The 23,582-nt window shown below is 38.4% G+C and overlaps 1 long non-coding RNA gene across 1 annotated transcript; it reads left to right on the top strand.

Moving 5' to 3' along the window:
• The first annotated feature begins 20 nt into the window (after positions 1–20).
• Positions 21–6,889, top strand: LOC144357712 (uncharacterized). Its single transcript, XR_013421694.2, has 2 exons — positions 21–6,402; positions 6,508–6,889. It is a non-coding gene; the product is annotated as an uncharacterized LOC144357712 (long non-coding RNA).
• The last annotated feature ends 16,693 nt before the right edge of the window (positions 6,890–23,582 follow it).

Genomic DNA, 23,582 nt, shown 5'->3' with positions numbered 1-23,582 from the left:
TCTAGGTCAGGGGAAGCCCCATGACCCCAAGATTCTCTTCCCTTACGTCACGAACCACGTGACCGAGGCCATATTGGCAGCGCCATTAACGGCTGGACAATCACTCGAATGGAGATGAAATCTAGCGAGCTCTGCCTGGATCGCTTGCTTTTTTCTTGTCCGGGTTTCTAGCTTGGGTTGTTGCTGCTAGGCGGCTCGAGACATTGTAGCTGGTAGGATAAGTTTTTCTTGTCATTTTTACCCTTGTGTCGTTTTCCCCTTTGTGTGTGTAGCATTTTTCACAACAAAAAAATAAAACCTGGGCATCGTAGCTTAATCACTTGTTGATTGCGTTACGCCACCTTTTACTACTGTAATTTGCTTCCCTCATGCATGTCGTCTTCATTTTATGCTTGATCTACGTATTTAGAAATGAATAGATGTAATGACAGCTCCATGACTCGCTGCTGTTTTTTGGTCTCCTCGTTTTCTAGTCGACTGTGCAGTGGTTATATTCACAATTTACCAGCATAGAACCTGCATCTGATATGCTTTTTCGCCGTGGCTGCGTGCGAGGTTCAGGGTCTTTGCCTTGAAGGCGCGCGTCAAAATCGCTGAGACTGACCGCGTCGCTCGTTTTTCCACAGCAAGGTCGCGCGTCTAGTACAAATTGTGAGTTGCATGTTTGGCTCAAGGCTACCGGTGCTTCGCGTACCGGGACGTTGAGTAGGAGGCCCGACAGTAGACGTACCGATATTTTTTCGGCTTCCCCCTGCTGATCGGAGGGCATCCTCACAGTCTGTGTTTTTAGGCGGTGGTTTACCTGATTTTACCGGCTACAGCGAGGCTGTGCCCCTGGAGGTTTTTTTCTCCTATGGGCCCATTGTGGGTCCATTTGTGGATCCTTCCTCCCACGGCGCCAGGTTTGCCTCTGAGTTGAGGGCTTTGGTCGAAGGACTGTCGGGGCGTTCCCAGCCGCGACTCTCCCACTAATTTGGATGAGGCCGAGGCTCAGGCTAATTGCACCGGGCCTCCTCTGGAGCCTCGGGCACTGAATGCCAACTGGGTGCTGGCAGCCAAGCCTCCGATCTAAGGGCAGGGCTTTCAGGGCAGGGCACACGTTGACCCCCCCTACTTTTCAGCCAGCCAGGGTTCGTCGCGTGGTAATGGTACAATGGTAACGAATTTACCCTTGTGTCTGGTCTCCACTGTGGGTTTTGACTCACGGGCGTCCCCAGAGGGAACCAACCCTGTCATGAGACGCACAGTCGAACATGCTCTCTCTCACATATTTAAAGTGAAAAGGAGACACAGTTCGCTCGCGTCGGATACAGCCGGTACCTCGGGCAGTCCCTCAGTCTTCCATCCATAACGACTCGGTGAGCCACACTTTTGGGGTGATACAGAATTTTCATCTCTCCCTGCCCGTCTGAGTGCGGAGTGGGACACAGGGCGCGCAAACGGTGTTGATGGGTGGACGTTGGTCAGCCACGGAGGAGGTAATGCTTAAGGCCCCCTTCTAGACCAGGCAACACATTTACTGGTGGGCCACTGCACATCTACGTGCGACATCCCCTATTGTCACCTTGGTCTTGGCCGGGGCCACTACTGCGCAACGATACGCGACCATAGACACATGCATTTTTGCCGGCAAGCTGAGTCAGGGGGTACATCCCCACCTCAGTGACGCAGACCCTCTTTGTTCGGGGAATGGTGGGTACAGTCTCAGAGCTTCGAGTGGCCAGGTCACAACTTAGTGACTACCTCAGGCCTTGGGGAACTCACCTCATGGGAGAAGAGAGCACCCCCCTCTCGCAACTGCCGAACCCATGGCCACATATCCCTGTCGTACACAGATTGCGTCAGTGTAGTCCAGTTTGGAGACAGCGGGTGACCGATCCCTGGACCTTTCCAGGTGGTGGCATCCTGTTACGGGATACCGCTGAAATCTCCATCCCCTCCATTGGTGTCTCCCCTATTGGGCACTACCAGGGGACTCCCGCAAGGCGGAAGCAATCAAGCAGGAAGTAGCAGTTTGCTGGTAAAAGGCGCCATACACAGAGTAGATCAGCCGGAACTAAGTCCAGGCTTCTACACAAATGTGTTTGTAGTATCGAATCTACAAGTCGCGGGCGTCCAGTTTTGGACCTAGGCAGACTGAATCAGTACGTGCTCCTCAATCAGTTCCACATGGAGACGCCATTCAGGGTTCTTCTCTCCATCCACCGTTTCGAATGGATAGCCCCACTAGACTTAAGCGGGGCCTACATGCACGTACATTTCTCCTTCTAATCGCCCAGCTTGGCCAAATATTCGAATTTCGGGTGCCCCCCGTTTGGGTTATGCACAGCAACTGTTCACCAGAGTGATGAAACAGGTAGTGCTGCTGCTTCACCAAATGTCTGGTACACCTCAATCCTTACCTAGACGACTGGTTACTACACAACCCGGACAAGGGGTTAATAGCCAAACACGTCAGGCTAACACAGGATTTACTTCACCAGTTGGGCTCGTTAGTAAATTGACAAGTCCCATCTCGACCCAACACGCAGTTTGTGCCCCTGGGCATTGAGTTTTGACACAGAGGTAAGCTTGGTATAGCTATTTCAAGCGTGTTGCTTAGCGCTAAGCTGCCTAGCTGAACGCCTAGTCAGCATTCCCTCAGTGTCCCTCCGAGAACTAATGCGGATCATTGGAATAATGACCTCGGTTCGAAAGGTCGTTCCCCAGGCCGCACTACGCAGCCGCCCAGTATAACGCTTCTTATAATGCCGAGCTCTCCTATGGGAACTAGATAGGCGGGCTTTGATCTCCGACCAAGTGAAGGAAGCCCTGCCCTGATGGTCATCACTGGCCAACTTCGGACATAGGGCCCCCTTGGACCCACTCGCTGCAGGTATGACTGGTAACAGATGCCTCCTCCCACGGTTGGGGAGCATGAATTTCGGGACTGCCATATCAACCGGCTTGAACTGAAAGCAGTGTACTTAGCACTATTACGCTTTCTACCCCGAGTTTGAGACCACAGAGCCCTGCTCCGCACAGGCAACACAGCGGTGGTCTCCTTCAAGAAGGAAGGGGGACACATTCCCCATCATTGTCAGTCCTCGCGGAGCAAATCCTCCTTTGGTGCCTGGAATACAATGTGTAGCTAACCGCACACCAGCTTCCAGGGTTGAGGAACAGTCTGGCAGATGCCCTTTAAGGGCAGCTCCGTCTCCAGAACACTGAGTGGCTGATACCAAAGTGGGTAGCCTCCAGGCTGTTTCGGTTGTGAGACGGTCCAAGGTTAGACCGGTTTGCCATACGTACGTTGGGAGCTTGGCGTTCTGGGGTAACACTCCTGCCAACTCCAGGAGCCTGGGCCAGGGTCACTTTGCTAATCCTGTTGACCCACTTAGGTGTGTGAGCCTTTCCTCCTTTCCCGCTAGTTTACCGGGCATCAGAGAAAACTTTGACAGGTGCACACCTGCATATTATCATTGGTCGCACCCAATTGGCCAAGCAAGGCCTAGTTCCCAATTCTATCTATCGGAAATGCTAGTCGAAACACCAGTAGTGCTTTCGGACTTACCGGACCTGCCATCCCAACCAGACGGCGCACTACCAATGAGCCCAGCGCGTATCACTTACATGCATAGAGGCTCTCAGTATGAAAATATATACATATGAAAGCTTTATCTGAGCGGGCTGCCAATGTCCTGGCCAGAGTGAACAGGGATTCCACCAACGCGGCCTACATTTCTAGGCTGCGAGCATACACTGATTGGTGTAGGGGAAAAGAGATTGATCCATACCATCCCTCTATTGGCCAGGTAGCAGGCTCCTTCGTCCACCTGTTTGACGAAGTGGGTTGTCCTAAGCAGCGATCGTTGGCTACAGGTCGGCCTTGTTCCCCACCATTGAGAACGTACGTGAACAAGACTAGCCGATTGTCCTATTATTAGGAGACTATTTACTGCTTTCCAGACGCCACAACCCCATACAAGGGAACTGCTCAACTGGGACTTGTCGGCTGTGTTGTTCGCTCTAAGCAGACCGCCCATTGAGCCTCTCCGATCAGCACCACTCAAATTTTTGACGTGGAAAATAGTCTTCTCACAGGCCCTCGCCTCAGGTAGGCGTCAGCCAGAGCTGGGGCATTGTTCTTCTCGGATGATGTACCGCCGTTATGGACAATCAGGTTGTGCTAAAGACACGAATCTGGTTTCCCGCCTAGAACCAAATCTCAGGACACTATCCTCACTTTTCGTTATCCACCGGCTGTCAAATTTTGTCTGCCCGGAGGGTCAGGAAGAATTGCTTCCCTGCCCAGTTCGAGCACGGAGTTGCTACCAAACCGTACTAAGGATTCAAGACGGGGTGTCAGGCACATATCTTTGTGTTATGGCCCAGGCAGGCAGGATAGGCCGTTCTCCCCAACTTCCATAACGAGGTGGTTTACTGCGACTGTATTAGAGGTCTATAATACTTTAACTGCCTCGACACAGAGCTTGCAGATATACCAAGTACGAGCGCATGAGGTCTGTGCGATTGCTAACTCACTAGTGCTAGTGTCACCCCCCCCCCCCCCATCGAGCACACATGGAGGGCAGGCTTTTGGAGAACGCAAAACGTCTTTATCAACTACTACCTCAGAGACACCGAATCCATCCAATTCCTCCTGACCCTCCGGGCAGACAACATTTTTGGTTTGCTGACCCAGCCCGAACGACCACAAGGGTCCCTGCGCATAGTCAATAAGTCAGTCTCTGCATTTTTTTCGGACAGATTTCTCTACCATCAGCACTCCCTGGAAGCTCCCAGGTACCGCTTTTCGGCCTATGCCCTCATGCAAAACTGTTTCGGTCTTTACTTCGAAAGCTTACTACCCACAGAATTGGGTTGGGATCTAGCTTTCTCGGGCACACCGAACCCTGTCACCATAGCAGCATTTTGGCTTCTTGCTCCGGGGACAGCACAGGCAAGGTAAGACACCACCCTTTATAGGTCTTAACTAAGGTGTTGAGTGATTTCTGTAGAGTGTTTCATCCCGGACTGGGAAAAGACTTTCATCATTTGTCTGTCTGCCTACAGTTCAAAATAGTCATTTTAACTGAACGGAGTCTATGGGAAATTGAACGTAGTGAATTTAGGCAGAGGGTTCTCCGAACCTGCCTATTCACATAGTTCATACCCACCATAGACCCCCCCCCCCAACCACCCCACTCTTTCCATAGCGTTGGTCTAAGTCCTCGAGGCGGAGAGAAAGGAACCTTGGTCACATGGTTTGTGACGCAAGGGAAGAGAATCTTTGGGTCATGGGGCTTCCCCTGACCTAGATTCTATCTCGCCGTCACCAGCAGAATTGTTGTTTAATGCCTACAGTTCAAAATAGTCATTTTGACTGACCGGAGTCTATGGTGGGTATGAACTATGTGAATAGGCGGGTTTGGAGAACCCTCTGCCTAATTTCCACCTTTCCTGCTTCGGATTACATTCTTGGTGCTTAGAAGACCTGATACTTGGATTTGGTTAAACAATAAATATATGTAAATATGATTTATTGAACTGATTTCAATGACTTTCCTGAATCAATATTGCAATCACATAATTGGATGTTATTATCAGACCACATTAGAAAACCAATTGAATAACACCAAAACAGAATAAACAAATGACTTTATTTCACATCTGTTAATCCACATATCACAGAAAATCTATTAAATATTTGGAAAAGTCTTGAACAACCAAATAGAATGATGTCAAGTAGGGAAATATTACAATAGCTGTAGTGTTTGGATTACATTATCCCATCAGCAATAATAAATCAGCTTTCTCATGTTCTTCCACTATTTTTGACTGTTTTTATTTATTAAGATGCTCAGTCAAAAATACCTCAATAAACAATTAGATGACTAAAAATGCCATTTTCAACTTCATGACAAAATATATATTAGCATTGATGAGTATATTCGTTTGTTCATCCAATTTTTTGGGAATATCTGTTATGACTGGTAAGAAAATATGATTCAAAATGCTCTTTGTATTTAAATTGATGTGATGGTGTCTACATTTTGGTGTTGGTGCCTCTGAATAATAATAATATTATACAATTGTATTTCTGTGGTTATGGCAATGTATGTAACTACTCACAACACAGAATATTCAACAAATCATTTGATATGATTGGCTGACACATCCTCAATTTGTGACACATCCATATTTGGTACATATAACATAGCCATCATGTTACATTGATATAACTAGTACATGAATAGTATTAGATGGAATATTCTAAAAAATAAGTTTGTAACTTGTGGTAAATGTCAAATACATATACCGTAAGACACATAGATTTAAATTGTAATGAAATCAATACGCCACACCGTTGAAATAAATGTTAAGATCAAGCAGTTTAAATTTCAAAAAAAATACTATACGGTTATTAGGAGAATACCTCAAAGTATGCACAAAGACAGAACAGCTGGAGTATCGACAGACGCACAATGGAGGTCGATGCGTGGCGTACTGTCTGTATACTTTGAGGTATTCTCATAACCTTATTATTATACATCTTTACCTTCCAAGAATACATCATGGGAATGCCGAAATCCAAAAAGTTTAGAACAGAATCAGCGAACTTCTTTGTGTGGAGCCCGGTCAAACCCTGATGGCAGCCATGTTTGTTTTTATTATTAGAGGATGTTTATGCACATAATCATTCCATATTTGGAATTTGCATTTCCTTATATGGTAAGATGAAAATACCCCTTAAATACTGCAAAATTATGGCGTTACTGTGACAGATGTATAATAATGTTTATTAAAAATATATTTTGTAGGATATGTATCTGTTCCAGACTTAATTGTAATTTTATCTTAACTAAGAGATGGTCAGTGATACAATAAAGATGAAAATTAGTGGGCATTGACCAAGTTTTTGTCCTATATGCAGTACATCTACCACTGATTATTGTAACTAGAGTAACTGAGATACAATCAGTTGGTATGGCCAATAATCCTGAAATCTTGAAAAACTGAATATGGCCTACCCTGAAGGTCGTGGTGTCCAATCACCAAATCAAGCATAATTTATATTGTTGTGAACAGTAAATGTAGTTTGCATGTATTTTAGAGGATTTGCTAAATTTACATCAACCGTTGTAAATCCAAAGCCCTCAGGGATCTCAAGTCAATTTTTTTTTACATGAATGGATAGTTATATTTACAAAAAAGTGTCACAAAGCTATTACAGTTTTACAGCTCGTGCATACTACCACATAGGTCACACAAAATATGCATGAACTGTTCATTAGAGAAAACTAGCTATGAATTCATTACTTTGACAAAGGTCTCACAAAACGCATGTACAGTACATTAGAGTTGCCCAATGGGATGGTAACTGGCTCAAGGTATTCCAACAAGCTGTGAATACATACAACAAATGTCTCGCAAAAACATGTGTACCGGTACTCTCCATTAGAGGAAAATGATGGAATGGAAACTGTTCTTCCAAGTCAATTTGAATAATTACGACCACAGTTGGGGGAACCTATGAAATGAGAACTGACACAAAGGTGTTTAATCTATATATGAATACGTACAACTACATGTACAAAGGTCTCACAAAAACATGTACATGTACTGATGATTAGAGGAAACCTATGAAACTGACAACAACTTTTTGTAATTTGATAGATCACAAACTACCACAAATGTCTCACAAGACAAACACATGTACAGTCCAATAGAAGAGCCCAATTAAATATGAACTGTCACAAACTTCTTCCAACTCAATATGAATACATACAACCACAAAGGTCTCACAAAAACACATGTACAGAGGTCGTCAGTACAATTTATATCCCAGTGAAAAACAAAGATCTTACAACTACATTTTTGGAATACTTCATGACAAATACAATTCTGTGATGTGATGACAAACATGTTGGTTAATGTAATAATAATAACAACAAATTATTGAATCCTTGAAATAAATTTTCATCAGTTAAAAAACAATAACAATATAATACATAAACAAACAAATGAAAAATGCACAAAAGAAAAGGAAAAAAAAAATGATAAAAGTAAGAATTATCTTTTAATTGGATGTTCTGTTCTAATGTCAAATATGGCATATACATATTCACCCACTTGTCTTATAATTTCAACATCATTGCAATCATCCGGTATATAAATTTCTGATTAATGTTGTGGGTTGTGTTTGGAATTATTACATCTTTCAATAGTTTTTGCCTGTTCATTCCATGAAAAAATGCACCTCATTTTCTATTTTGTTCTCTGAACAATGTATACATAATCTGTATATACTAGTACATGTATATATATGCAAATGATCTAGCTATTTTTACCTATCTTTGTATCCAAACACTGGTAGATGCATACAAATAAAATCAAAGAAAGAGCTCCTGTGTGCTGAGGGTATTGGAGGCATGAAGTACAAATACAGATTACTGTATTTACTATATTAGAAGCACATCTTCATTACACATAAAAGCATTGTATTTATTGAATGCAAAATCATTGAAATATGTCTTATTTTGCCCATATACTTGATCCTTTATTTTTACAGCAAGCACATGTGCTCCTAATAGAGCAAATGATAAGAGTGGATTCATATAGCTATGGTTTAACAAATATAAATATTTAATGAAATAACAAGTCACTTCGCGATGAGCGTCTTTTGCGGTCAGTAATATTTACGAACATTTTTGTTGGCGATCCGCTCCACTAGGATTGCCCTTAAAATCAGTTTTGTGTGTCTGTGTGTGTGATTTCCAGTGTTTTCACATATTAATTCTTCTGTGATTTTTTTGGCTTGGCCTATTTCCCTCAAACTTGGCAGGCAGGTCACACCATCACCCTAGTTATTAGGTAAAATCTGAAAAAAATTGGCTCCCGTTGCCATAGTAACAGTCAAAAATTGTTTGTTTGTTTTTTGGATGGCTTCGTGCCAAATGCATCTCCTCCTACAAATTTAGGATAACACCCCTCAGACATAGCTCATTCTACTCAGCTTGAGTTTGGGCATGAAGTTGAATTTTTGATATCTTTTTTCATTACCAAGAAATTTGACTCTTCTGTGATTTTTTTGGTTGGGCCGATTTGGTTCAAACTTGGCAGGCAAGTCACACCTTCACTCTAGTTTCCATGGCAACAGCCAAAAAATTTTTTATGTATACCTTCTCACTCTACAATTCTAGGATTAAGTAGCTCATTCTACTCAGCTTGAGTGTGCATACATTTAATGGTTGTTTTTTGTCTTTTTTCATTATCGAGAAACTTGACCTCAAAGTTGGGGTAACTTTTCACCAGCGGCTTTTAACTGCTCTGTGTTTTTTTTGGCTTGGCTGATTTTGGTCATACTTGACAGGCAGGTCGGACCGTCACTAATTGAAAGAAAATTCTCGCTCACTGCTGAAAATTCTCGCTCATGGCAACAGCCAGAAACTGATTTTTGGATACTTTCGCCCCAAATTTATTACCTCCTACCACAGTCAGCTGGCGCACACGTGATATTAAAATAAATGCGATATTTACTATATGGGGGCCGCCATCTTGAATGACGCATAAAACTAAATAAGAGACATGTTGTGAAACGCGTTTTTCAGATTCCTACAAATCAGGACAAAAATACCAATCTTTCACAAAAATACGGCCCGTTGGGGTTATATTTAAGCCAACTGATAACAAAATTTGGCCTAATTCGTTGTTTGTTATGTGTTCTTGGAATTTTGTAAAAAAAAATCAACAACGGTTAAATACATGTAGGTATGTTATTTCCATTTTGCAGTATATCGTATGACAGAACCCCACACCCTCCCCGTGGCTTTCGTTGCGTATGGAAGTTATTTTCACGAGTGATGCGGTGTATCCTGCGGCCGTACTTTCACGAGCGAAGCGAGTGAAAGTACAGCAGAATACACCGCATCTCGAGTGAAAATAACTTCCATATGCAACGAAAGCCACGGGGAGGGTGTGGGGTTCTGTTATTATTACATATGTTCCATACTTGATTATTTCGTATTAAAGAAAGAACGTGCAAACCGGGATGGAATTTAGGTCGGGGAACCCCATTGCCCATTAATATGTTCCAATATAAGTGTTACACCCTAGCAGCGCGTGTCAGTGTAGAACGCGCCCGGAGAACGCGTGTCACTGTTTGTTTGAAATTAAAATAATCAGACGTCTAATCTGAGTCACTGTTCGAATAAATAACTCGTTGACGTTTAGTTGGGACCACGGCAAAACAAGAACTTGAACTGGACGACTATGATACACAGTTTATGTTGAAGTTAAAAGTTCCGCCACAGAATTGTGCATTGACAAACATGCCGTGCAACTGCGGTACTCCACTGACATCCCGTCGTCGACAGCGGTTGTCGCTGAGCTGCACGCTACAACTTCGTGTGTGATGTTGCTTGCTGGTCGTGGATTGACTGAGTCTTGATTACCGGTTAAAATGTTGCTCTTTTGGCGTTGGTATTTTTTATTTGGAACTGAGTAACGCCGCAACGTCGCCAGCAGAAACCTGGTATCTCGATGCTGATGGTTGCGACTGCATAATAATCGCTGATTTTACTGCTGGTGGATCTTCTGAGAGCCCTTCAAGGTTTATAAAACTCAGTTTCCAGGTGGTCAACATACATTAAGTTCTCCCAATCGTAGTATTCCATGTGATGTACACCTGACATGCCAAAAATGTTGTTGAACAATTTGAACTGGATAAAAATAGCAGACGAAAATGTGTTTACAAAATAAAAATAGTTCAGTAGCCAATGAAAACACCATGTTCATTTGCATATCGACCGTGAAAATACCGAAAACATTATTGCATGGGTGATATGCAAATTAGTTTGGGCCAAAATAAGTGACTGCCTAAAAGTACCGTTACTGTTGTTCAAATTTCATTTCACTCGGCAAGTATATTCATGTACCCTAAGGGGACAATATCATACTTCTAAATATTGTTTATTTCGAAAATCTGTACTTCTGAAGGGACTACTTTGTTTGCTCTCAGACCTCATTTGCATATGGGTTGTGGAAATACCGATTTTGATTTCAGGGACGAATCAAAATAAACTGCAGTACATATGTAATAATAAACAGTACTTGTATACTTTGTTATCCAGCATAAATATCAGATTGTTCGGAAGAATGAGGTTGTAAATTTCGTTCATTAATGTTGTAAGATGACGCTTTCTCCGGGGCCTTCAGAGTCCTATGTTGACTATGTCCCGGCCCGTTTACTTACTTGTTGTCAGCGTCTGAGTGGTATATACAAAATACGACCAAGTAAACGTCAGAATATTAAAAAAACAGAAACCTAAAAATCAGTTGCCCATTCCAAGAGAGCCGCAAAACCAAAACAATCTCTCGGCCGTCGCCGTCCACAGCAGCGATATGATTTTACACATCGAAATTGAGAATCGCAGGTGTAGACAATATGCATAGAAATGAACACTAAATACATCTATCCCGGCCAGCAATCGAATCATCAATCTTCATGAGTGATGTAACTGGCATTTCCATTTATTTGCTTCTATTCCCACTATCCTAAAACGCTCAAGTGAATGTTGTCAAATTCGCGAGTGTGCGTATTTTCGTACAGTGGCGTAAATATTGCTACAATCAAAGACGCGCTGAACAGAAAGTCAATTCTGGGCTAGTACCAATGTCAAATTCTGGGGAGTAGATGACTATTTATATGGGAGACGTTACAATAAGGAACTATTAAAATTGTTCGATTTGCATATCAAAATCCTTTATTAAAACAGAGCATGTTCTATATTCACCAAAAAACAAAGTTGTTATGTTTCTAGACACACAACAGACTCGAAACAATAGAAACCGTCCGATCCGAGCGACCTGCGTTCTTGAAAATCGAGTCTTATCACCCTTGCGTTTCCGAGCAAAAAAACGTTGAGGCCAAAAATGACCGATTTTCGCCCAATCTTCAATGAATTTTTCATAATTTAGCTAATTCAATCCAGCGGTTAGACAGAGTATTTATAAGAGACGCCCGGAGAACCAAAATTTAGGACGTAAATCGCTCCTGCGACTAAAAATCGGCGAAAATGGCCAAGGGGGTGAGGGACTGCATTTCAAAAACATATTTTATATATAGGGTATATAACCATAAATGATGACTTAATATTTTGGTCATACATCTTGTCAGCACCAGTTTTTTGTTTGTTTTTTTATTTCAACTATATAAAACATTACAAAACACAAAAGAAAAAAAGGTACATAGCTATTTGACATCAGATAAAGAGAAGTAACCAATAACTTTAGTGTAAGCATATTTAATATCCTCTTAAAAGGTATGCACTGTCGATTTTTGAGTTTCAATTTTAATCAACAAAAATTTGGATTACCATGCAAAGTTATTTTCAACCGTAACTTATGAAATTTGCACTATGTTATAAAGCTTTTTTAACTATATAAACAATACAAAACACAAGGTCAAAAGAATGAAGTACATACCTTATTGGCAGATGAAGAAAAATTACATTTAAGAAAATAATCAGATTTCTTTAAATTTAAATTAGTGTGCGATTTTTAAATACAATAAAACTTTCTTCAATTTATCTATGAACTATCCATATTGTTGGTTTGTTTTTGCCATACGTTTCTCCAGGTCTATTGTTTGTTTTATACTCAATATAAGTACACATTTAGTTTGAGTTTGTTAAATCTTACTATGTACAATTCATATTTTCCAAGTAGTATTAAGTGCTCCCACAAGGCCTTTGATTGAATTCCTTCTATAGTATTGAAAATAACATCTTTCTTTCCAAGTGCAATGTCTATCAACGTGATTTTTGTCCATAAAGTTTTGAAAGAGTCCCAAAATGTTCTACTCTCCTTACATTCCCACAACAAATGTTCTAAATCCTCTGTCTGGTTACAGTGTTTACATTTATCATCAATCTTTTGATTGAGTTTTAGAAATCAATTTGTTGCGAGAATATGATGGAGTATTCTATATTGAAAATTGCGCAATTTTTCTTGAACAGTTATTTGCTTCACGTTTAACCAAATTGCCCGCCAGTCAAAGTGTCCCACATATTCCCTTCTGTTGAAAGTGTCTATGGCAGATGCTTTTTCAAATTTATTAGTTTTCAGATCGTTTTAAAAATGTTGACATTTATATTTTGACAGTTTAGAGGTCACATTCTCATTCTGTCGCACGGGTAAGATATTACTTTTTAAATTCTTTTTCCATTGGCTGGATATAGCAGCTATAATAAGTAAGAAAATCAACTTTTATATTATATTTACTTTTAAATTGATTGTATGTTAGGATATTTCCGTCATTGTCAACCAAATTGCTCATGGATTGTACTCCTCTAATTACGGTACCCAGTCGCGGTAGAAAACAGACTTTCCTCCCACGAGTATATTTTTATTATTCCAGATAATGTATTGGCTAGGCCAGTCATTTACCGGATCGTTACAATTTTTGGTAAATTCTGCCCAAAATGTAAGAATTTCTTTGTAAAAGCTAGGGACATTGACTGGAAGACGATCAACAGAATAATCACAGTTCAAAAAAAATTTCAATCCGCCCAATTTATTAAAAAAAATAGTTTGGTATGTGCGTCCATGGTGCTTGTGAATCTATGATTTTGTTAATCCAAGATAATTTTAATGACTTATTCATTAGTTCAAGGTCCATCATTTTTACACCACCTTGTGAATCGTCTCCAATCATAGTTGAATTTTTCACATGATGCTTTTTACCTCTCCACAGAAAATTAAATAGAAAAGAGCTGGCTTGTTTAACTACTTGGATTGGTACTGATAAACTATTCATAATATAGATTAATTAATTGTGATGCATCAAAGCACTTTCCTAAAATAGCTTTTCTTTGGATGGTCAAGTCCCGTGATTTCCAAATGTTTAGTCTATTTTTCATTTTTTGTAGATTATCCACAAAATTTAGTCTTTCATTTTCTACTTTATTATGACCCAAATAAGCACCTAGGACTCTTACCGGATTATTTCTTGGTAATAGGCCCCCTGGAAGCTCCCATACCCCTTTCTGGTTACCAAGAAGTACAAGTTCTGGAAAAATTTGACAAAATATTTAGAGAAACTTTAATGGAAGAACTATCTCTAAGAATTAGTGTTGTATCATCTGCATAAGCAGAGTATTTTTGTTGATGACCAGAGGGTAAAATAATACCTTTAACAAGGTCGTTACTTCTAATATGGATAGCTAATAATGCAATCGAAATGACAAAAAGTGCAGTTGACAGAAGGCATCCCTGTCTTACACCTTTATGCAGATTAAAACATCCAGTGCTGGTACCCCTATTGATTACACAACTTTGGATGTTTGTATAAAAAGTCTTAACCTATCTAATTAATGACGGGCCAAAACGAAAAAGTTGTAAGGCTCTGAAAAGAAAGGGCCACTCTAACGAGTCAAAGGCTTTTGCATAATCTATAAACAGTAGTGCACCTTTGTTCCCTGTTTCTTCACATCATTCAATAATATCACTTAATAAACGAATGTTTTCTGTGATCCGCCTACCTTTAATGAACGCCGACTGATCCTCATGGATAATAGATGGCAAGACATTTGCGATTCTATTACCCATGCAACGACTTGCTAGTTTATAATCTGTGGTTAATAATGAGATCGGCCTCCAGTTATTAATGTGAAGTAGGTCTTTTTCAGGTTTTGGTAGTAGAGTTACCACAGCCTGTATTTGTGTAACTGAGAGAGAGCCATTATTATATGCATAATTTAACGAGTTTAGGATCGATTCGCCAAGATCTTCCCAAAAGAAAAGATAGAACTCTGGTGGAATACCATCACTGCCAGGAGTTTTAATTTTAGGGGTATTTTTTAAAGCCTCCAACAATTCCGTTTTAGTGATTTCACCTTCACACAAATTCAGTTCCTCAGTATTAAGAGTCGGAATAAAAGATACATTTAGGAAGTTATCATAACTGTCTAAATTAACTTCTAAATTTGATGAATACAGTTTCACGTAGAAATCGCACAAAATGGTTATGATTCGTCTGGGGTCTGTGGTTTCTTTACCTTCATGATTAAGTTTTGAAACAGATTTCTTATTATAATTTAGTTTTTCTAGATTCAGAAAAAAATGATTACTTTTTTCTTCTTGTTGGTACCAATTAACGCGCAAACGAATTATAGACCCATTTAACTGTTGAGAGATTAGCTTCTCTAAATCATTTTTTACTCCTTCGTAATGTGCCAAAATAGTCTCGTCTAGAGTTTCATCTGCTCTTCTAGTCAGTGACGTTTTTTTGTTCAGATCATTTTCCAAAGTGAGGAGCTGTTTTTTTCTTACTATAAAGTATTGTTTTTCTCTAATTTTATATTTCAAATATTCAAAATTTTGCTGAGCATTATATGCTAAACTTTGGCAGTCTTTCAGTACATCAGATATCGTTTAGGTTTAGGTTTGGTTTATTGAAACACTTAAAATTCCTCAGAAGGACTTAAAATGGTTACACTAACTGCTAAAACACGTATATAAAACATACAAATTTTACAAGAATTACTGTCTAAAGCACAACAACGGTTTAAAAAATAAATCAACAGACTACAATTACAAAAAAACTATTAATAAATGTTGGTAATAATATTGGGGGAAAAAATAGATGAAATAATAATAAAAAAAGCAATAAACAGTAAATCAATGAAAGATGGAAATGAGAAAAAAAAAACGTGTTAAAGGAGAAAAGTATTTATGTTAATTTGCCAGAAGATGCTGTTGCTGTCTAAGGTTTGTGTTATTTTTGATAAATTGGGCAACTGGTATTTGTACATTCAGATTTGTATCACCCATTAATTTTAAAAAATTGTTGTAGTCACTCATATTCGTGAAATTTATAATGTGCTTAGTAGTCTCTTCAAATAATGCTTTCCGCGATTTTTCGTAAAAGGGGCATTCAATCATGAAATGGTACTCATCTTCTACTTTGTTATTTGAACACAGTTCGCAGATTCTTTTTCCTATTTCGGTTTTTGGTTTGGTGTACCTCCCTGTTTCAATTTTTAGTTTATGATTGCTTAGATGGAACCTACTTAGACATTCACATAGTTCGGCATTCTTTATTTTGATCACATAATTTTCTAAAGTAAATTCATTTTTGAAATTTGTGTACGTTCTCAGTTTATTTCTTCTGTTATTGTTATTTTGGTTTACATCAGTCCCTATGTTAATTTCTCTTTTCCAGTATAATTTATATATTTTTTCAACTTCCAAACCTAATTTCTTGGTTTCTCTCTCGTTCAGTATAGTTGTTTCGATAATTTGTGGTTGGTTTATTTGAGTTAACAGTGTAGTTATGGCACTGTACCATTAAAAAGTGTTTGCAGGGCATTGATGAGGTGTGATTGGCCGTATTGGCCGAAATTCATTTGAAATCTTATCTTCGGCAGTTGCTTTGTTATATTTTAATAACTTTATTGCTTTCATGATTTCACTTTGCAGGATTGGTCCATTAATATCTGGATTATCATCCATGTCTCTCTCCAAGGCGTTTAGTTCAGAATTAATGTTATTGTTTAGAGTAGTAATGTCTTCCGTTGGTGGATTTAGCAATTTATTAAAGTAATTTAACCACTCATTTGGTGTTATTGAATTATGTATTTCATTACTGTTTCTATCATCATCTAAATCTCGTAATAATTTCCAGAATTTAGAGGAATCTCCTTTTAAACTCTCAAGTTCATTTAGTTACGAAACTTTAAATTCATTTCTCTTTTTTTATATTCCTTTTTAATACAGAAAAATCTGCCTCTAATATATGGATCTCTTGGATATTTCTAAAGAAGAGATGAAATATTTCTAAACTCTTTTTTAAGTGACCAACAGTCTTGGTCAAACCATAATTGCTTTTTCCTTTTGGGTTTAGTATTCTTTTTCCTTTTTGGTGTTATTTTTTTCAGGCTTTTGTCAGCTATGGATGAGACTAATGATATCAGGGGCTTTCATTTCTTCAACAAAGTTTTTATCAGTCAGAAGGCTGCAGTTAAATTTCAAAAAACCAGGACCTCTTGAGGTGTCCGGGGTATCAAATGTAATTTTAACCATACTATGATCTGTACGGATACTGGGAACAATGTCACAGTTCTTAACGAGATTAAGCAAACGTTCTGGTATCAAAAAATAATCTATCCTTGAACCAGAATTTCCCCGTCTCCATGTAAAACGAAAGTTTGTTGGATTTAGCTGTCTGTATATGTCAATTAATTTTAAATTATTCATAAGAGTGAGGACTGCTTTCCTAGCCGGGCCTTTATTGTCCAAAGAATTTCCACATTTATCAATAATTGGGTCAAGGGGAACGTTAAAATCACCTGCAATGATTACACTTGAGTGCGGGGAATTTAGGTTCAGTGTAGAACTGAAAGAGCGTGTTCTGATATATATTAAAGAGTTTGACCATCTAGCAAAGAAGAAAAAGCCATAAGGGAAAGGTATGAAACAGATTTGGATTCATTGCCCAGTTCATAATAACTATTTAAAGGATATCAATCAGTACATCACATCGGTGAATTTTTTGCGTCAGAAAAACCTGAGGTTTTCTACTTGTCCGAGTGTCTGTACAATTGTCCATCAATATATAATTTGCCATCACGAAATCTTGGTCTACGTCCTTCCCGAAAGGCCGCATTCATTATACATGTACCCCTTACCGCTGTTTTACTTTTATAATATGCTGGGCAGAGATTTTCAGTGACAAAAATGTCCGACCCTTTTAGCGACTTTCTGGCAGTAGAAATGATATGGTGACGCTGTGGGCGATACATGAGTTTTACTAGGATGTGACGGGGTCTACCTTTATCTCGGCGTTTCCCAGCCCGGTGTGCGTTTTCAATTCCGACATTCTCCATATCAAAATTGTTAGATAAAAGCTGTTTTGTCACTTGAATGTAATCTTTTTCTTTCTCCGGTATTCCACCAAAACGCAAATTAAATTCCCTAGAATATCTTTGCATTTTAATATTCTCTTCCTCCAGGTATTTGGACTTATCTTAACGTTGATACACTACTTTGTAGATATTGTAGCTGCTTCGCCATTTCTTTGTTGGTATTCTGCAAGTCCTTTATGGTTTCTTCCTGTCGTTTCACCTTTTCCTCCAGGGTCATGTGTCGCATATCTTCCTTCTCCAGTCTAGATAAAATGGATGTATAGTCATTACTAATTTTAGCCATGTTTTTCTCAATACGCATAAGCGAGTTTTTAACGAAGCGTCAAAAATCATGCATGTTTTCTTTCACTTGGTCGTCTCCATTACTGCATGTGCTGTGATCTGACTGTGTGTCCTGTTTACAATCGCCAAGGTGGGATGAATGCGTAGTTTCGCCAGGTGTCGTCTCTGTCTTTTCAGCAGTTGAAGCAATTTGCATATAATTAGCTATTGAACCTGACAAAGGTTTTGATTTTTCAACCCGACTTTTTCCACCACTTCTATTTCTCCTTAGCATCATCTCTCCGCTTCCACACTTCGTTTCCAACAATATAGTAGTAATGCTTATCGGCTACTTTACTGCTACAGTAGATGATATCTGCACTTCGTTGTTAGTGAAACATATTTTTTTTGGGGGAGCTCACTCGAACCAGCTATTACCTCAGCATGCACATGCGCAGTCTTTTGGTCATATATCTTGTCAGCACCAGATGCATGTCCCTGTCTGCAACAGTACTTAGTACATTACAGATATGCATAGTTGTTATAAACTCATATAAAACTAATAATAAGTAATTAATATTCATGATTTCAACCCTGAAGTAATCAGAACTGTAGATTATCTAAATGCACTTATGTAGCTAGTGTTATTAAAATTTGAACAGAGGTACTTAAGATATCGTTGGAGCACCTATAAATTGGTTAATTTAGGCAATTAGTAAGCACAAATTAGGCAATTAGTAAGCACAAAATTTAACCCGCAACTGAGCATGTATGTGGCTTATCCCTGAGCATCTACATGTGTACGTACCAAGTTTCATTTAATCTGATGAGTGGTTGAGATATTGGTGGAAAAAATAAATATTGGCTAATTTATATGCAAATTAGGTCATTATTATACACGAATTTCAACCTCAAACTAATCAGGCTGGCGCATTATCCAAGAGCCTCTATGTACAATGTTTTATTCAAATCTGTTGAATGGTACTTGAGAAACAAATGAAAATGCTTGAAATTAAGTAAAGATTTTGCAAGTTAGGTCATTAATATGTATGAATTTAATCCAATAACTAATGAGAACTGTGTAGCATCTATGTATCAAGTTTTATTGAAATCTGCCTAATGGTTCTTGAGAAAAGGTGAAAATGCTTTAAACTGGCCAATTAATATGCAAATTAGGTAATTAATATGCACAAGATTTAAACTAAAACTAGTCAGTACTGTGTATTAGGTAATCAATTTCATATCTGAGCATTATCTCAAATATGAAATTGTACCAAGTTTCATTTGAATTTGATAATTGGTTCTGGAGATATCAGTGCAACAAACACACATACGCACACATACATACACACATGCACAGAATTGCGTTTTAATTAAATAAAACTTGAATTTCCTGTGACTGAACATAGAAATGTTTGCGAAGCTTAGGTTTAGTATCGGGGTAAGGTATTGTACAATATTAATATAAATTGAACCATACCTTACCCCGATACTAGACCTAAGCTTCGCAGACTAGATTAAATTTGATTAAATCTTAATATAATTTATGAAAATGGTTTCACAATTCAAGGTGGCTTCATAACGTTGGTGTGTTCCAAGTGCAATGGCTTCATAACCCACCATACACACCCAGACACACGCACACACACACATAACATATGTATGCACTGACTGCACAATTTCTGGCAGACTTACAATGAGATCGCTGGCTTAGAACAATATATATGGCTGAAACCACCGGTCATATAGGTCTTGATATCTCCAGCAAATCATTACCTCGGCCAAATTAGTGTCACATAGGTCTTTCCATCCCCGCGGGAGTACCTTAGCACCTAAGTTTTGTAATCCCAGCGGAGAAATCAGTACATCGGCTGAATCCATCTAATAGAATGTGTCACATAGGTTTTGCTATGCCCGGGGAATCGGTTTCTTGAACGAATCTAATTGGGAATATATCTTGTAATCTCGGAGGAAACGATACATTGGTTGAATCCGCCAAATGGGAATTTAGTGGCACATAGATTATCCCGGAGAAATGGTACCTTGCATCATATACACATAGACACACCAGGATAATTATCTAGGGACATGCATTATCTAGGGACTGTTTGTATCTCCATACTATAATTACATACACCATATATATGCAGTTATTTAATTCTCTCTCTGTTGGTCAGATTGGTTGCTTCATGCAATCTCGCACGGCTGTCAGAGAGGGTTCTTAATTCAGATCAACTTCAATTCAATTCACAAGTTGCATTCAGTGATGATACGAAATATAGAGATTGATGACGTCTCTAAATATGAATCATCGATCAAACGGCCCATTCTACCAAACTATTATAATTGGACAATGGTTTCATCTTAGGTATATTTCTCGTTGTCAATGGATGAATGGCCCGCTGTTTTTTGTTTTTTTTTTCCAGTTTTTTTTTTCAATCATCGAATACAAGAATCGGTCATGGACTCGTACAATGAAATTAGACTATTTTGGTGTTGTCGCAATTCGAATTAGATATATATATACCTTACAAAACAGTACTGTAGAGTCAATCTTACTCATGTAGTCATGTCTTAATTTCTCTGTCCAAACTGAAAACGACTATGTTTTGTTTTTGGATGAAAAGCAAATTGATCTTATTAACATTAGTATTTAAGATTCAGCTTTCAGAGCAATGGAAAATGTTCCTGTTTTACGAAAGCACAACAAGCAATATTTAATCTACACAAAAGGAGTTTGTAATTCAATTACTGTTATTCAATGTAACTAGCATCATAATTATTTTACTCAATTGATGGGTTACTTTTGATGTTGCTAACGTATAAGATGAGTAAGACGGAATCCATGATGAAGAATAAAGTCATTAATACGTTATTCTCTGATAATACAATTTGTGAACAACATAATATTAAATTTTGCGAAAGAACTCAGATATAGTACAGGTATAGTATATTAGGATGATATTTGACATTTGCTGTACAAAGACATACCACAAACGGTAAGAGTATAAAACTCAATTTTGATTAGCAATTGATTTATGGCATAATGTAATGCACTTATTTAACCTAACGTAACCTAATTTATACGATTTAAAAAAAGAGAAGCTTCTGTGACAAATTCAACATCAAAATAAAAGCAATTTAGTAAGATTACTGGGACAATAAATATAAACAAATTATTACATATAATTCCATCTAGATGATATACACAAAATAAAGCATAGTATTGCACTTACCGTACTCAATATCATATTTCAGCAAACAAATTACCAATAGAATTAGGCCGTGAAAGAGTTATCTGACATTCAGAAATGATATATAAAAACAGTTGGAGACTTTGTTGGAGATGAATTTCATTATATTTTCAAAGATACTTTATAAAGAGATTTGTAAAAATACTAATGAATTCTTAATTGCTTCATTTTTGTGTGCACAAGTCTTAATAGTGTATAATAGTTCACTGGTTGCATGAATTGTTCACTAGATACGTTTATTTACTGTGGCTTAGCTAACTTAAGTTAACACTTAATCACAATATATTTATTTGTTATCAGTTACCAAATAACCTATTCTATCTATCCATTTTTCATTCTATGGCAAAAGTTGGAATAAAACAGTACTGTCACGACATTGTGGTCATTACATAGTACCACGCGTGTACTTGTGATCCAACAGTGTTTCTTTGGTAACAAATATTCCCGACCCCTCCTCTCGTTAATTAAGTTGGATCATTGGTTGTAAGTTACGACACTGTGATGCCATGTTGACACTTTGAAAACATATATCTGGTATTCCATATACATAATAATAATAATAATAATAAATATAGCTGCGTTGCAGCAATGTCGGGTTTCGAGCCCACTGACATATTAGCAGCGTTCCAAAACCAGCATCATTGACAATAATATATTAAAGGAAATTGCATGGCCTTCATACTAAACATGTTACATGTTCCTGTCTGTAACAGTGCTTAACGTATTACAATCTTGCATATTTAATAATGTCCCATGACCATATACGGTCATCGGATGTTTTTTTCAGCTCTGTTGTGCAATAACTTCAATAGTGCATTGGTTGCATGTTCCTATCTGTAATAGTGCTTGAGATATAACATTTGTGCATATTGGATGAGGTCACCTGACCATATATGGTCATCACATTAGTTAGTCACATCTCTTGTTCCATAGATTCGATATTGCACAGGTTGCATATTCCCGTCTGTAATAGTGCTTGAGTTATTACATTTATGCTTATTTGATGAGGTCACATGACCATATATGGTCAACGGATATGTTAGTCACTTCTGTTGTGCAATAGCTTCAATATTGCACTGGTTGCATGTTCCTATCTGTAACAGTGCTTGAGATATAACATTTATGCATATTTGATGAGGTCACATAACCATATATGGTCATCGGATGTGTTAGTCACTTTTGTTGTGCAATAGCTTCAATATTGCACTGGTTGCATGTTCCTATCTGTAACAGTGCTTGAGTTATTACATTTATGCATATTTGATGAAGTTACATGACCATATATGGTCATCACATTAGTTACTCATATCTCTTGTCACATAGCTTCGATATTGCATAGGTTGCATGTCTCTATCTGTGATTCTGCTTGAGATATTACAATTATGCATATTTAATGACGGCACATGACCATATACGGTCATCACATTAGTTACTCACATCTCATGTCCCATAGCTTCGATTTTGCACAGGTTGCATGTTTCTATCTGTAACAGTGCTTGAGATGATTCAATTATGCATATTTAATGAAGTCACATGACCATATATGGTCATCACATTAGTTAGTCACATCTCTTGACCCATACCTCCAATATTGCACAGGTTGCATGTAACTAACTCTTGCAGTGCTTGATATATTACATTTATGCATATTCAATGAGGTCACATGACCATATATGGTCATCACATTAGTTAGTCACATCTCGTGTCTTATAGCTTCGATATTGCACAGGTTGCATGTCCCTATCTGTAACAGTGCTTGATATATTACATTTATGCATATTTAATGAGATCACATGACCATATATGGTCATCTTGTTTGTTAGTAGAATTTCATGTACCATCACTTCAATATTGCACAGGTTACATGTATCTATCTGTAATTCTGCTTGAGATATTACAATTATGCATATTTACTGAAGTCACATGGCCATATATGGTCATCACATTTGTTAGTCACATATCTTTGTCTAATAGCTTGAATATTGCACAGGTTGCATGTCTCTATCTGTAATTCTGCTTGAGATATTACATTTATGCATATTTAATGAGATCACATGACCATATATGGTCATCTTGTTTGTTATTAGAATTTCATGTACCATCACTTCAATATTGCACTGGTTGCATGTTCCCGTCTGTAACTGTGCTTGAGTTATTA

Source organism: Saccoglossus kowalevskii, chromosome 4, assembly GCF_978046115.1.
Source record: "Saccoglossus kowalevskii chromosome 4, keSacKowa6.1, whole genome shotgun sequence".
In the NCBI taxonomy this organism is placed as follows: domain Eukaryota; kingdom Metazoa; phylum Hemichordata; class Enteropneusta; family Harrimaniidae; genus Saccoglossus; species Saccoglossus kowalevskii.
The sequence above is the reverse complement of the archived record's forward strand: the minus strand, read 5'-3'. Positions and strand labels throughout refer to the sequence as shown.